Here is a 12,517-nt window from a genome sequence, read left to right as displayed (position 1 = left end):
TATATATATATATATACATATATATATATATATATATATATATATATATATATATATACACACACACACACACACACACACATCCACACACATCCATACATCCATATTGTGGCTAAATGAGTTCTAAACATTAATGTATGTATTTTGTTTATTTTTGACACCAGCACTAGAATTCCAATATAGATTATAGAATAGAAAAAGAAACATACCATAAACTTACATATTTAAACTTAAATGCAAAACTAGAAAAGAAAAAAAAAGTTTGTCAAATGCCAAGCACAACATTAGACAATTGAAAACATAAAGGAAGAAAATTTCATTTCAAGAAAGCCTTTCTAATAAATACTACATGTAGTTTTGACAGCTGTTCTTTTTTTGTAATTCCTCCTAAGCTTACTTTTATTCTCTGCTGTGTACTTTTTACTTTGTACTTTTCCCTCCTTCCTTTCCCCAACCCAGAAGGCTACAATTAAGTGTAGATATACCTGTATATAGATATAGATGTATACATACACATTTACATCTACATTCACTTAGAGATACACATACACATACATATATATTTCCATTAGTAATTCTACACCCGATCTCTGCTTTTATATTTGTGCATATCTCTTATTTCCTATGCCTCCTGACTCTTCGAGTTTACTTCTACCTACAGCCATGTGTTATAGGAATGTAAATTTTTAAGATCTTCCCTGCCCCTAGGTTAAGTGCACCTGGGGCCTGTGGTGGGAGACTTGTTTTTCAGGAAGGCCCACACTTTGGTGCTTTGTGATTGGGCAGTGAGTCAGGAGGATTGTTACATTCTCTGACCCAGGAGAAGGCTATATAATCCCTTACTTGTTTTGAGGCTCACTTTGAGAAGTGTTGTGTAATTTGAACAGGTGAGACTCTGGGCAGCCGTTGAGAGCCCCCCAGCTTTGAAAAACTGAGATGTTGATGCTTCCCTCTCTGGTAATTGTGATTTGGTATGGATGTAATGGTTGGACAGTTGGAGGTCTGTCTGCTTGAAATGTTTCTGTCTGTATACTCTGAAGTTTGGCATGCTGATCTTTTCCTCTGAACTAGGTAAATGATATGTTTGATTGATTAAAGCAAGTTTGTTAACCCATTTTGAGTTACTTTCCTTTAGTAAAACAGATCTAAGAACCTGTGTTGGCAGCCATGCTGGAGTGCCTGTTGCTACACCATGCACTCCTATTACTTAGCTTAAACCCCCCAAGGATCACTCCCATATTGTCCCATTACCATAAATTAAACACCTTTCTATTATGCCTTTTAACCTATTGTCTCACCCTCTCTTCTAAAAATTCCTCACTTATCCTCCCAAAGATCTCTCCCTTATCCTCTCATTTTTCTTGATCTCAACATGCTTCTAGATCCCCTTTTAGCTGATTCCCTCATCCACCCCTCTAAAGATCCCTCCCTTATTTTCTCCCCCCTCTCTATCTCCTTACCATCTCACTTCTTCTGAATTTAGAAGACTTTCATACTCTTCTAAATATATATGATAATCTCAATCTAAATGGCCATGGATCCTGGAACAAATAGAGGCACTATGCTTTGTAATCTTGCTGACTACACCATAATGTAATGCCAAGCAAAGGCAACTTCACAAGGTTCAAAATAGCAGCATAGGTTCTCTCCATTTTATTCAGTGACAACTTAAGAACAGAGAGAATCAAAATTTAACATCCTTCACAATACAGCATTTACCAAGTGTGATTCAATAATCTCCAAGTACTACCCCACCCCTGGACAGTACATTCATTTAATCAGTCACAAAGTCCCTCTCCTAAATACTACTCCACCCCTAGGCTGAACATTCATTTAGTCCATCACAAAGCCCCTCTTCTCAAATGGAGATTAGTTTCCACTCATAAGTAAAGTACATTCATTTGTTTAATCACAGAACTCAAAAAAGTCAAAAGGTCCCCACCCTTGGATCACAATTGATTCTACCCCAGAGTTACAACAAGCTTAAGTACAGCATTTAATACCCAAATGGAGGTCTTTTCTTCAGCTTGACAGGAGGCAAGTTCTCAGCAATCTTTGTTCCTGGGGAGACAAAGTTTAGCAAGGCCACAAGATACATTGCCAGTGTCTTCATTAATTCATTTTCTGTCTGCAGAACAGTCCTAGGACCCCTGAAAACATTAGCAAAAACCCCTTCCAGGATTTCTGTAAACATACAACAAGAAAATCCGTCTTCATGGCTTCTGTACCAACAGCAAGGTTCCAAAGCCTCTGCAACAACAGGACTGTCTTTCACCAGTGGACAGAATTCACTCTCTGTCTGCAGAACAGTCTCAGGAGCTCTGAACCAACAGCAAGGTTCCAAGGCCTCTGCAACAATAGGACTGTCTTTTGCCAGTGGACAAATCTGGCAAAACAACATCAAAACAGACAGACAAAGTACCAGCATAACAGCCATGTCTCCTCAGTCCTTGGTAGCTCTGGGTGGCAGCTATCAAAAGTCCGGGGCAATTCAAAGTGGCCTTCAGCAATCCTCTCAGTCTCTCTCTGCCTCCAAAATGCTGCTTCCCCAAAGGTTCTTCTGCCTCTCTCTTTTCTTGTGTCTCTCTCAATTTATGTCACCAGCTCCTCCCAGTTCATCCCTCTCTTTTCACGTCAACAAGTCCATCCCACAAGTGGGATTCACAAGTTCTGGGTTTTAACACAATCAAACCAAAAACCAAGCCAATACAGGGGGATCTTTAAATTTCATTACTATTACAATCATTTCCTCTTGAACCTATTCATGATGAAAGTAGGTTACTTGAACTTCCAGCCCTCCTCACCCATCTAATTACTCTGTGTCAGTTCTTCCTCTTGCACCTCATCTGTGTAAGATAATTACACATTTTTACTATTCCTAGATGGTTTTACTTTTCAAAATTAAGTCATACTCACATCTACCCAATTTTTCTTACAAACTACCCAAATCACAATCTTGGACATAGGTTTTACATTTTACATATGTTAAAGCTAAATTATACATCCTTTATTAAATTTCTTGTAATCAATCTTTCGTATGCACCTCAGGCTTCTCTTGGTTCTTTTATGTAAATTTTTTATTAAATTAAATTTTAAAAATCTTATAAGTCTCATAGTTGATCAAAAGTTCATAGTTTCTTTTTTCATTAAGGATTATGATTAATTTTCCTAGATATGATATGTTTTCCTTGAACCTCAGTTCTTTTGCTCCGTTATATTTGTATCTATACTGTCAAATATACTGAAATGTGTATCTATACTGTTTCCACTGTTAGGTCTTCTGTGATACTAATTGTCAAATTGAAATTGTTTCTTTCTTTTTACTTATAACATTTTATACTTAAGCTGAGTTTCCAGAATAATAAATTAATTAAGAATATCAATTTAATTAAATATTAATTATGAATATTAATATTGAAATTAATATTCTGATGAGTTTTCCTCCTAGGATCTCTATCAAGTGGTGATCAATGGATTTATTTACCTATTTCTACTCCTGCCCCTTGTTCTAATGCTTCAGGACAATTTTCTTTAATTATTTCTTATATTATGCTATCAGGATTCTTTTTTGGATCATAGCTTTTAGGTAGTTTGATTATTCTTATTGTGTCTCTTCTTGATCTTTTCTCCAGATCGCTTGTTTTTCCTATAATATATTTTCACTTTCTCTTCTATTTCTTCATTTTTTATAATTTGTTTAATTATTTCTTGGTCTTTTAATAACTTCTGTGGTTTCCCCTGGACCAGTTCTAATTTTCAAGGTGTCATTTTCTTCCTTAAGAAGATTTTCTTTTTAAAATCTTCTTGGTTTTCTTGTAATATTCTTATTTTTTAAAGTTTTTCCTCCATTTCACTCATTTGATTTTTAAGGTCTTTTTAAAGTTCTTCTATGGATTCTTTTTGGGCAGGTGATCATTTGGCATTACTCTTTGGGGTACAAGAGGGTTTCTTTGCTTCAATATCTTTCCCTGAAGAAGCCCAGTCTCCTTTATTCCCATGACAACTGTTTTGGTTGAATTATTTCTCCTTTGCCTGAGAATTTTTTTTCATAGTAATACCTTAATTTTTTGTTATAACCTGTACTTCTGGAGTATAGGAGAGGCTACCTGTGGTCTGATATCTTCAGTTCTCCCCCTTAGCCTCCAACCAGAGCCAAACCTCCAGCATGCTATAAGTGCCCACAGTCAATGGGCTATCATTGTCCACTGTTTCTGCACTCACTTGATGTTTGCTGGCTGTTTCTTGCCCCCACCATCGTTTGCAACATAGATGGGTCCAGTGTTACTTGTCAGCAGAGGTTCCCTTGATTTTCCCTGACTCAGATCCTCAAGTCTGTTCACCATCCTGCGTGGGTTGGGGGTGAGGAGCACTGGTGGTGGAGAAGTAGTGGTGGTAGTTAAAAGTTCCTGTGACTGGGGTGAAGGTAGACTACCAACATAGCTTGTTTTCTCCAGGTCTTGCCACTTCTTTTTTAAGTGGTTTGTCACTTGTTTAATTGGACCCTAGTATGGAGGTGTTTACACAGGGACAAATCTGGTCCTAGGATTTTCCTTCAGAATTTCTTGGATTGTCTCAGGAGGACCCTTGTTGTGCCCCTATTCTTATTTGTTTTTGCCTGCACTTTATTCAGAGGTACTTATTTACCTCTTTTGTGGGGGAAAATCTTTAGAGCTTAGAATTTTCTGGCCTACTCGACCATATTCCCATCTTCTCCTCTTAATATATGTATTAAGAACTTATTATGTTTTCCAGATACCTGATACTCATGTGTCTCTTTAAGCATTTCTAATATTGTTTTGATATGTGAGTATTTCTAATATATATTAATATAACATTTCCTTGTTTAAAAAGGTGTAATAATTTTTCTTTGCTAAATCAAAGTAAATCATTATCAATATCATTTTTTCAGAGTAATAGATGATAGTATTCTCATGTAATGATGAAAACTTGGGCTGTTGTACCCCACATTAAATAGTCCTAAACGGATTACCAGGTATTGGTCTTTATATACTGCCTTCTGTTTTGATTTCAGCTCTCTAATCTTAGAGTGCCTAGATTAATTTTTGACTGTCCTATCCTCTTTCTGATTTATAATTTTCTGTTTTTCAAAAGAGGAGATCAATTTATTTGAATCTGATTAAACAAATTTTAACTATTTAGTGTGTACAAGCAGTGAATGGGACTGAGAGGGAAAAACACATTATTATATAAAATACTCTAGAAATTTCACAAACCTATACTAAATTACAAGTAATGAAAGCAAGTAGTGAGGTAAAAAATGTTATATAAGGACCAAGAACAGAAAAGTTGATTCCAACTTTTGGAATCATAGAAAGCTTCTGATTGCAGGTAGTATTTCTATGTGCCTTTATATGATGAGTAGGAACTGAACAGGTAGAATCCTGGGGAAAGCATTATAGGCATAGAGAAAAGCATGAACAAAGGTGAGGAGGTCTTAAATCATAGGACATTGTGGGGGCAAAAGAATAATCTAATTTAGTTCTTCTGTAACCTTTGTTGAGATGGTAAAGTAGAAGAGTGGAAAAATCAGATAATCACACATTTTAAAATCAGTATACTTAATGTTTCATGCAATTCATTCAATCAATCAATAAACATTTATTAAATTCTCATTATGTCTAGGTATATTGAAAGCACTGGGAATATAAAAATGGTGCTAAAGTCAGTTCATTCTTTCAAGGAAACTGATATCTTAAATCTAAATATTAAACTCTTATAGGAAGGAGATAGATTCTTTTGAGGAGTGAAGAATTTGGGCTTTATGATGAGCTCTTTTTTTTTCTTTTTACCTCAATTATTTATCCATAATTTCTGATTAATGTTTTTGCTGAATATTTCATTAATTTATTTATATATTAGATTAATTAAAGATTCATTAAATGAATAAACATTACTTCTGTAAGATTCAAGTAGTTTCTTCATTGTTGTTGTATCATTTTAATTTTAAGCAATATAATAGCCAATACAGATAAAAAACAAAATTACTAGTTCAAAAATTAGTATCAATGCTAATTGTTTTGAATATATACATTAACAGGTATATCTTCACTTGAAAACTATTCATATTTGATAGTAATACATTTGCCCTGTAGAATAACCATTTGGAGAAGGCATCAGAGAAGAATAATTGGCTAATATAGCTCATCACAGCCTCTTTGTCCCACATAATGTTGTGGATCCACAATCAGAATCCCAAAAATTTAGAGGTGTACATGATAAAGGAGTAGAGACCTTGGAATATGATATTGCAGAAAGCAACAGAGCTAGGATTATGACCAAGGGGGAAAAATACCCACCAAAAATAAATATAATACTTCAGGGGGAGACATAAATATTTGTTGAAATAAAGGACTTTCAAGCATTCCTGATGAAAAAAAACAAGAGATAAACAAAAAATTTGACTAACAAATGCAAGACTAAAAAGAAGTGTTAAAGGTACACAAGAAAGAGTTATCATAAGGGACTCAATAGAGTTACTCTGCTCACATTCTCTTATGGGAAGATAAATATATTTACTAAGAACTTTATCATTATTGGTGCAGTTAAAAAGAGTTCACATAGAAAGAATGTGTCTAAGTGAATTATATTGGAATGATCACTGGAAAGAAATAAAGAGGTGAAGAATAGAGAAGCATGGGGAATAAGGGGAAATAAATATCTCTCATGTGCTCACATATACTCTTTTCTTCCTGAAAAAGAAAATATCTCTTTGTAGTTCACAAAATTAGACTTTTACAATACTAACTGAAATTCACATATAACATTTTAATTTTTCAAAACACTTTATATACCTTGTATTACTTAAACATCACAAAACGGTTCAAAGTAAACACACACACATTTACATACATGAGAAATGGAAGTTCAAAAGACTTAAACATCATCATTGTAGTCACACAATTTTAACATGAGAGAAGCAGCTCAGGCCTCCTTGAATCAAAGTTCAGCCTTCTAAGCATTATGGAATAGGAATTCATAACAAAATTCTGAGAGATATGCAATAAATCTCAGGGATATGGTGGCTTCACTTTTATAACTGTTTTCTTTACAACTCTGTGAGGTAGGAATTTCAACCATTATTAATCCTTTTTTATAGGTGAAGAAAACTAATGCCAAGTTGGTTCATACCATTTTCACCATAAGACAGCTAATGCTAATAAATACGAGAATAGGAAAATCAAAGTCAGATATTCTGACAGAAAACTTAATGTGCTTTTGACAAGATGACAGTGTCCTTCATGGATAAAAGGCAAATTATTTAACAATATGTTCTTATCCAAATGTCCTTTTAATTGAGGAGAAGAGGGATCAGGGGTTTTTGCTCAATTATGCTCTTTAAAAAATAACAATAAAGTAGAACATAATCACAAACTTGAAAATAGCATGTGTGTGGGAGGCAGACCCGGAACGGGCCTGATCAACTCTGAGGAAAAGTCTTCCCACCAACCACAAAGTCCACTACCAGCACTATCACCAAAGGGCTGGGACTGGAAAGAGCAAGGTAAGAAGCAAATACAGGGACCCCTGTCCTGGACAGCAAACACTCCTGGGCCTATCACTTCATAGCGCAGAAATAAAAAAAACAAACCCTTTCAGGACCTCCAAAGACCAGGATGACAGAGTGAACCTCACTTTCTCCAAACCCCCCTCTGACCCTGAAACTTAGTAACTCTTGTCCCAGGGCAAAACCCTCTACAGTAAAGGCTTGGGATCATAAAGGAAGGGCTTGGATAGGACCCTGCCTCAAAATAGGTAGAAAGCAGACTACGAAGGCAAAGACTCCTACTATCCTCAGAGGGAGGAACCAAACTCAGAGGGATACAATGTGGCCTCCACACCCACAGCTGAAACTTCAACAGGGAATGGGTCCCAAGAACAGAAGGCTCTCCTAGATGAGATCAAAAGGAACTTTGAAAACCAAATGAGAGAGATAGAAGACAAAATGAATAATTCCCTCAAAACCGAAATAGCAGAATTAGAAAAACATTATAATGAGGAAAACTTCTCTCTAAAAAGAAAAGTATGTGATATGGAAAAGGAGCTCCAAAAATTAACCAAGGAAAATGATTTGATAAAAACTAGAATCAACCAAATGGAAACAAATAACTCTATGAGGAACCACGAATTAGTCAAGCAAAACAACAAAAATGAAAAATTAGAAAAAGAAGTAAAATATCTCAAAGAAAAAATAACTGACCTGGAAAACAGATCCAGAAGAGATAATCTGAGAATCATAGGCATACCAGAAAATCATGATGAAAAAACGAGCCTGGACAACATTCTCCAAGACCTTGTTAAGGAAAACTGCCTTGAGATACTAGAACCTGAAGGTAAAATAGAAATCGAGAGAATCCACCAGACACCTGCTGAAAGAGATCCCAAACTAAAAAGTCCTTGAAATGTTGTGGCCAAACTCCAGAACTACCAGATAAAAGAAAAAAATACTTTAAGCAGCCAGAAAGAAACAATTCAAATATGGAGGGTCCACAGTGAGGATTGCACAAGATTTGGCAGCCTTTACACTGAAAGATCAGAGGCAGTGGAATACAATTTTCCAGAAAGCAAAAGAGCTTGGGTTATAAACAAGGATCACATACCCAGGGAGACTGAGAATATTCTTTCAGGCAAAGAGATGGTCATTCAATGCTATAACAGAGGTCCAGACCTTCTTGATAAAAAAGCCAGAACTCAATGGAAAATTCAACCTCCAATTATGAGATGCAACAGTGACTTAGAAAGGTAAACAAGGAAAACACACACACCCTGCTATTTGATAAGAGCAAACTGGTTATAGACAAGTAGAGGGTATGAGTATAAAATACCCAATATAATGAGTAAAAAAAATCTTACTAAGGGCTACAAAGGGACAGCAATGGAAGAAAGGGAATGAATGAAGTGGAAAAGGGTAAATTATGCCACACATAGAGGCATAAAAACTGTATAGCAGAGGAAAAGAAGGGAGGGAGATGGGAATCATATGAGCTTTTTCCTCATTTGTTCTGGTACAAGGAGGGAATAACAACCAGTTAAGCATAGGACTCTATGGAGAAGAAATGCAAAAATATCATTTTAGAGGGAAAGAGGGGAGGGAGAGGAGCTTCACATGAGATTTGTTCCTGTCACTCTTGGTGCGAAGAAGAAACAACATATTTCATTAAGTATAAAAATATCCCACAGGCAGTAGGAGGGGGAAAGGGCTATGAAAGGCGGGTGGGAGTGGTTTGTATGGAGGGAAGAAGTAAGGGGAAAGGGGAAGAAAAGGGAGGGGGTGTGATAAGGGAATACGAGGGAGGGGGTGGTCAAAAGGAAAACTATTAAGGGGGGAAGGGATAATGGGGAAATATAAACATTAACATAGGCGGGAATAGGATGGAGTGAAAGAAACAGATAACTATCAAAACTGTAAATGTGAATGGAATAAACTCTCCCATAAAACGGAAACAGATAGCAGAATGGATTAGAAATTATAACCCTACAATATGCTGTATACAAGAAAAAAATCTGAAATGGAGGGATACACACAGGCTAAAGGTACAAGCCTGGAGTAAAATATATCATGCCTCAGCTAAAGTAAAAAAAAATGCAGGGGTAGCAATCCTCATCTTATATAAAGCAAAAGCAAAGACTGACCTAATTAAAAGAGATAAAGAAGGAAACTATATCCTGTTAAAAGGCACCATCGAAAATGAAGCAATATTATTACTTAACATATATGCACCAAGTGGTGTAGCATCCAAATTCCTAGAGGAAAAGGTAAAGGAATTAGAGGAAGAATAGATAGCAAAACTATACTAGTGGGAGACCTTAATCTCCCACTCTCTGAATTTGATAAATCCAACCTAAATATAAACAAGAAAGAAGTTAAGGAGGTGAACAGCATTTTAGAGAGGATAGGTATGATAGATCTCTGGAGAAAACTGAATGGGGATAAAAAGAAATATACTTTCTTCTCAGCAGTTCATGGCACTTACCCAAAAACTGACCACATTCTAGGGCAAAAAACCTCACAATTCTATGCAGTAAGGCAGAAATATTAAATGTATCCTTCTCAGATTATGATGCAATAAAAATTATATGCAATAAAAGGCCAGGGAAAGACAGACTAAAAACTAATTGAAATTAAACAATTTAGTCCTAAAGAATGAGGGGGTCAAACAAGAAATTATACAAACAATTAATAATTTCATTCAAGACAATGATAATAATGAGACAACATACCGAAATTTGTGGGATACATTAAAGTCAGTTCTTAGGGGAAGTTTTATAGCCTTGATTGCATACATGATTAAGTTAGAGAGAAGGAAACTCAACGAATTGGGCATGCAATTGAAAAACCTAAAAAAAGAACAAATTGAAAATCCTCAATTAAATACTATATTAGAAATATTGAAAGTCAAAGGAGAGATTAATAAAATTGAAATTAAGAAAACTATTGAATTAATACATAAAACCAAAAGCTGGTTTTATGAAAAAAAAACAGAATTGATAGACCCTTAGTCAATATGATAAAAAAGAAAGAAAGAAGAAACACAAATTATGAGTATCAAAAATGAAAAGAGTGAATCTACCTCCAATGAAAAGGAAATCAAAACAATAATTAGGAATTATTTTCCGCAATTGTATGCACATAAATTTGACAATCTTAGGGAAATGGATGAATATTTACAAGCATAGCAGTTGCCCAGATTAACTGAAGAGGAAGCAAATTACTTAAATAATCCCATCTCAGGAAAAGAAATTGAACAGGCCATCAGTCAGCTCCCTAAGGGAAAAAAAAAAAAAAACTTCAGGGTCAGATGGATTTACTAGTGAATTCTTTCAAACATTTAAAGAGCAATTGATTCCAATACTCTACAAACTATTTGGGAAAATTAGTGAAGAAGGAGTCCTACCAATTTCTTTTTATGACACAAATACGGTGCTGATACCTAAATCAGGAAGAAATAAAACAGAAAAAGAAAATTATAGACCAATCTCCCTCATGAATATAGATGCAAAAATTCTAAATAAAATACTAGCAAAAAGAATACAACTTATCTCAAGAATAATACACTTTGATCAGGTAGGATTTATTCCAGGAATGCAAGGATGGTTATTATTAGGAAAACCATCAGTATAATTGATCATATCAACAATAAACCTAGCAGTAACCACATGATCATCTCAATAGATGCAGAAAAGGCTTTTGACTAAATACAGCATCCATTCCTATTAAAAACATTAGAAAGTATAGGAACAAATGGAGCCTTCCTTAAAATAATAGGTAGCATCTATTTAAAGCCAACAGCAAGTATTATATGTAATGGGGAGAATCTAGAACCATTCCTTATAAGATCAGGGGTGAAACAAGGGTGTACAATATCACCCATTTATTCAATCTGGTACTAGAAATGTTAAAAGAAACAATTAGAGAAGAAAAAGAAATCAAACGAATAAAATTAGGCAAAGAAGAGGCCAAGCTATCACTCTTTGCCAATGATATGATGATATACTTATAGAATCAAGTAAAAAACTACTTGAGACAATAAATAAATTTGGCAAAGTTGAAGGATATAAAATAAACCCACATAAATCCTCGGCATTCCTATATATTTACAATGAAATTCAACAGCAAGAGATAGAAAGAGAAATCCCATTTAAAGTTACTGTAGACATTCTAAAGTATTTGGGAATCTACCTGCCAAAACAACGTTGTATGAACACAACTACAAAACACTTTTCACACAAATAAAGTCAGATCTAACTAATTGGTAAAATATCAATTTCTCATTGCTGGTTCAAGCTAATATAATAAAAATAACAATTTTACCTAAATTAAATTACATATGTAGTGCCATACCAATTAATTTACCAAAAAACTACTTTATAGAGCTAGAAAAAATAGTAACAAAATTCATTTTGAATAATAAATGGTGTAGAATATCAAAGGAATTAATGAAAAGAAATGCTAGGGAAGGTGGAGTAGCTATACCAGATTTCAATCTGTATTATAAATCAGAAGTCATCAAAACTACTTGGTACTGGCTGAGGAATAAAGGAGTGGATCAATGGAATAGATTAGCCACACGAGATTCAGAAGTCAACTACTATAGTAATAAATTATTTGATAAACCCCCAGACCCTGGTTTTGGGGAGAAGAACTCACTATTTGACAAAAATTTGCTGGGAAAACTGGAATATAGTATGGCAGAAAATGGGCACAGACCATTATCTAACACCATATACCAAAATCAAGTCTAAATGGGTGCATGATCTCAGTATAAAGGTTGATAATGTAAGCAGTCTCAGAAAACAAGGAATACTTTACCTATCAGACCTGTGGAGAGGGAAAACCTTTATGACTAAATAAGAATTGGAGAACATTATAAAATGTAAAATGGATAATTTTGACTACATGAAATTGAAAAGCTTCTGTACAAACAAAGCCAATGTAACTAAGATTAAGAAGGAGGTGGGAAATTGCAGAAGAATCTTTACAACCTAGGTCTCTGACAAA

This window comes from Petaurus breviceps, unplaced genomic scaffold (assembly GCF_028583685.1).
Source record: "Petaurus breviceps papuanus isolate PSGF00001 unplaced genomic scaffold, PetGlider_PUasm1.0 90822, whole genome shotgun sequence".
NCBI lineage: Eukaryota > Metazoa > Chordata > Mammalia > Diprotodontia > Petauridae > Petaurus > Petaurus breviceps.
Note: the sequence above shows the minus strand (reverse complement) of the source record.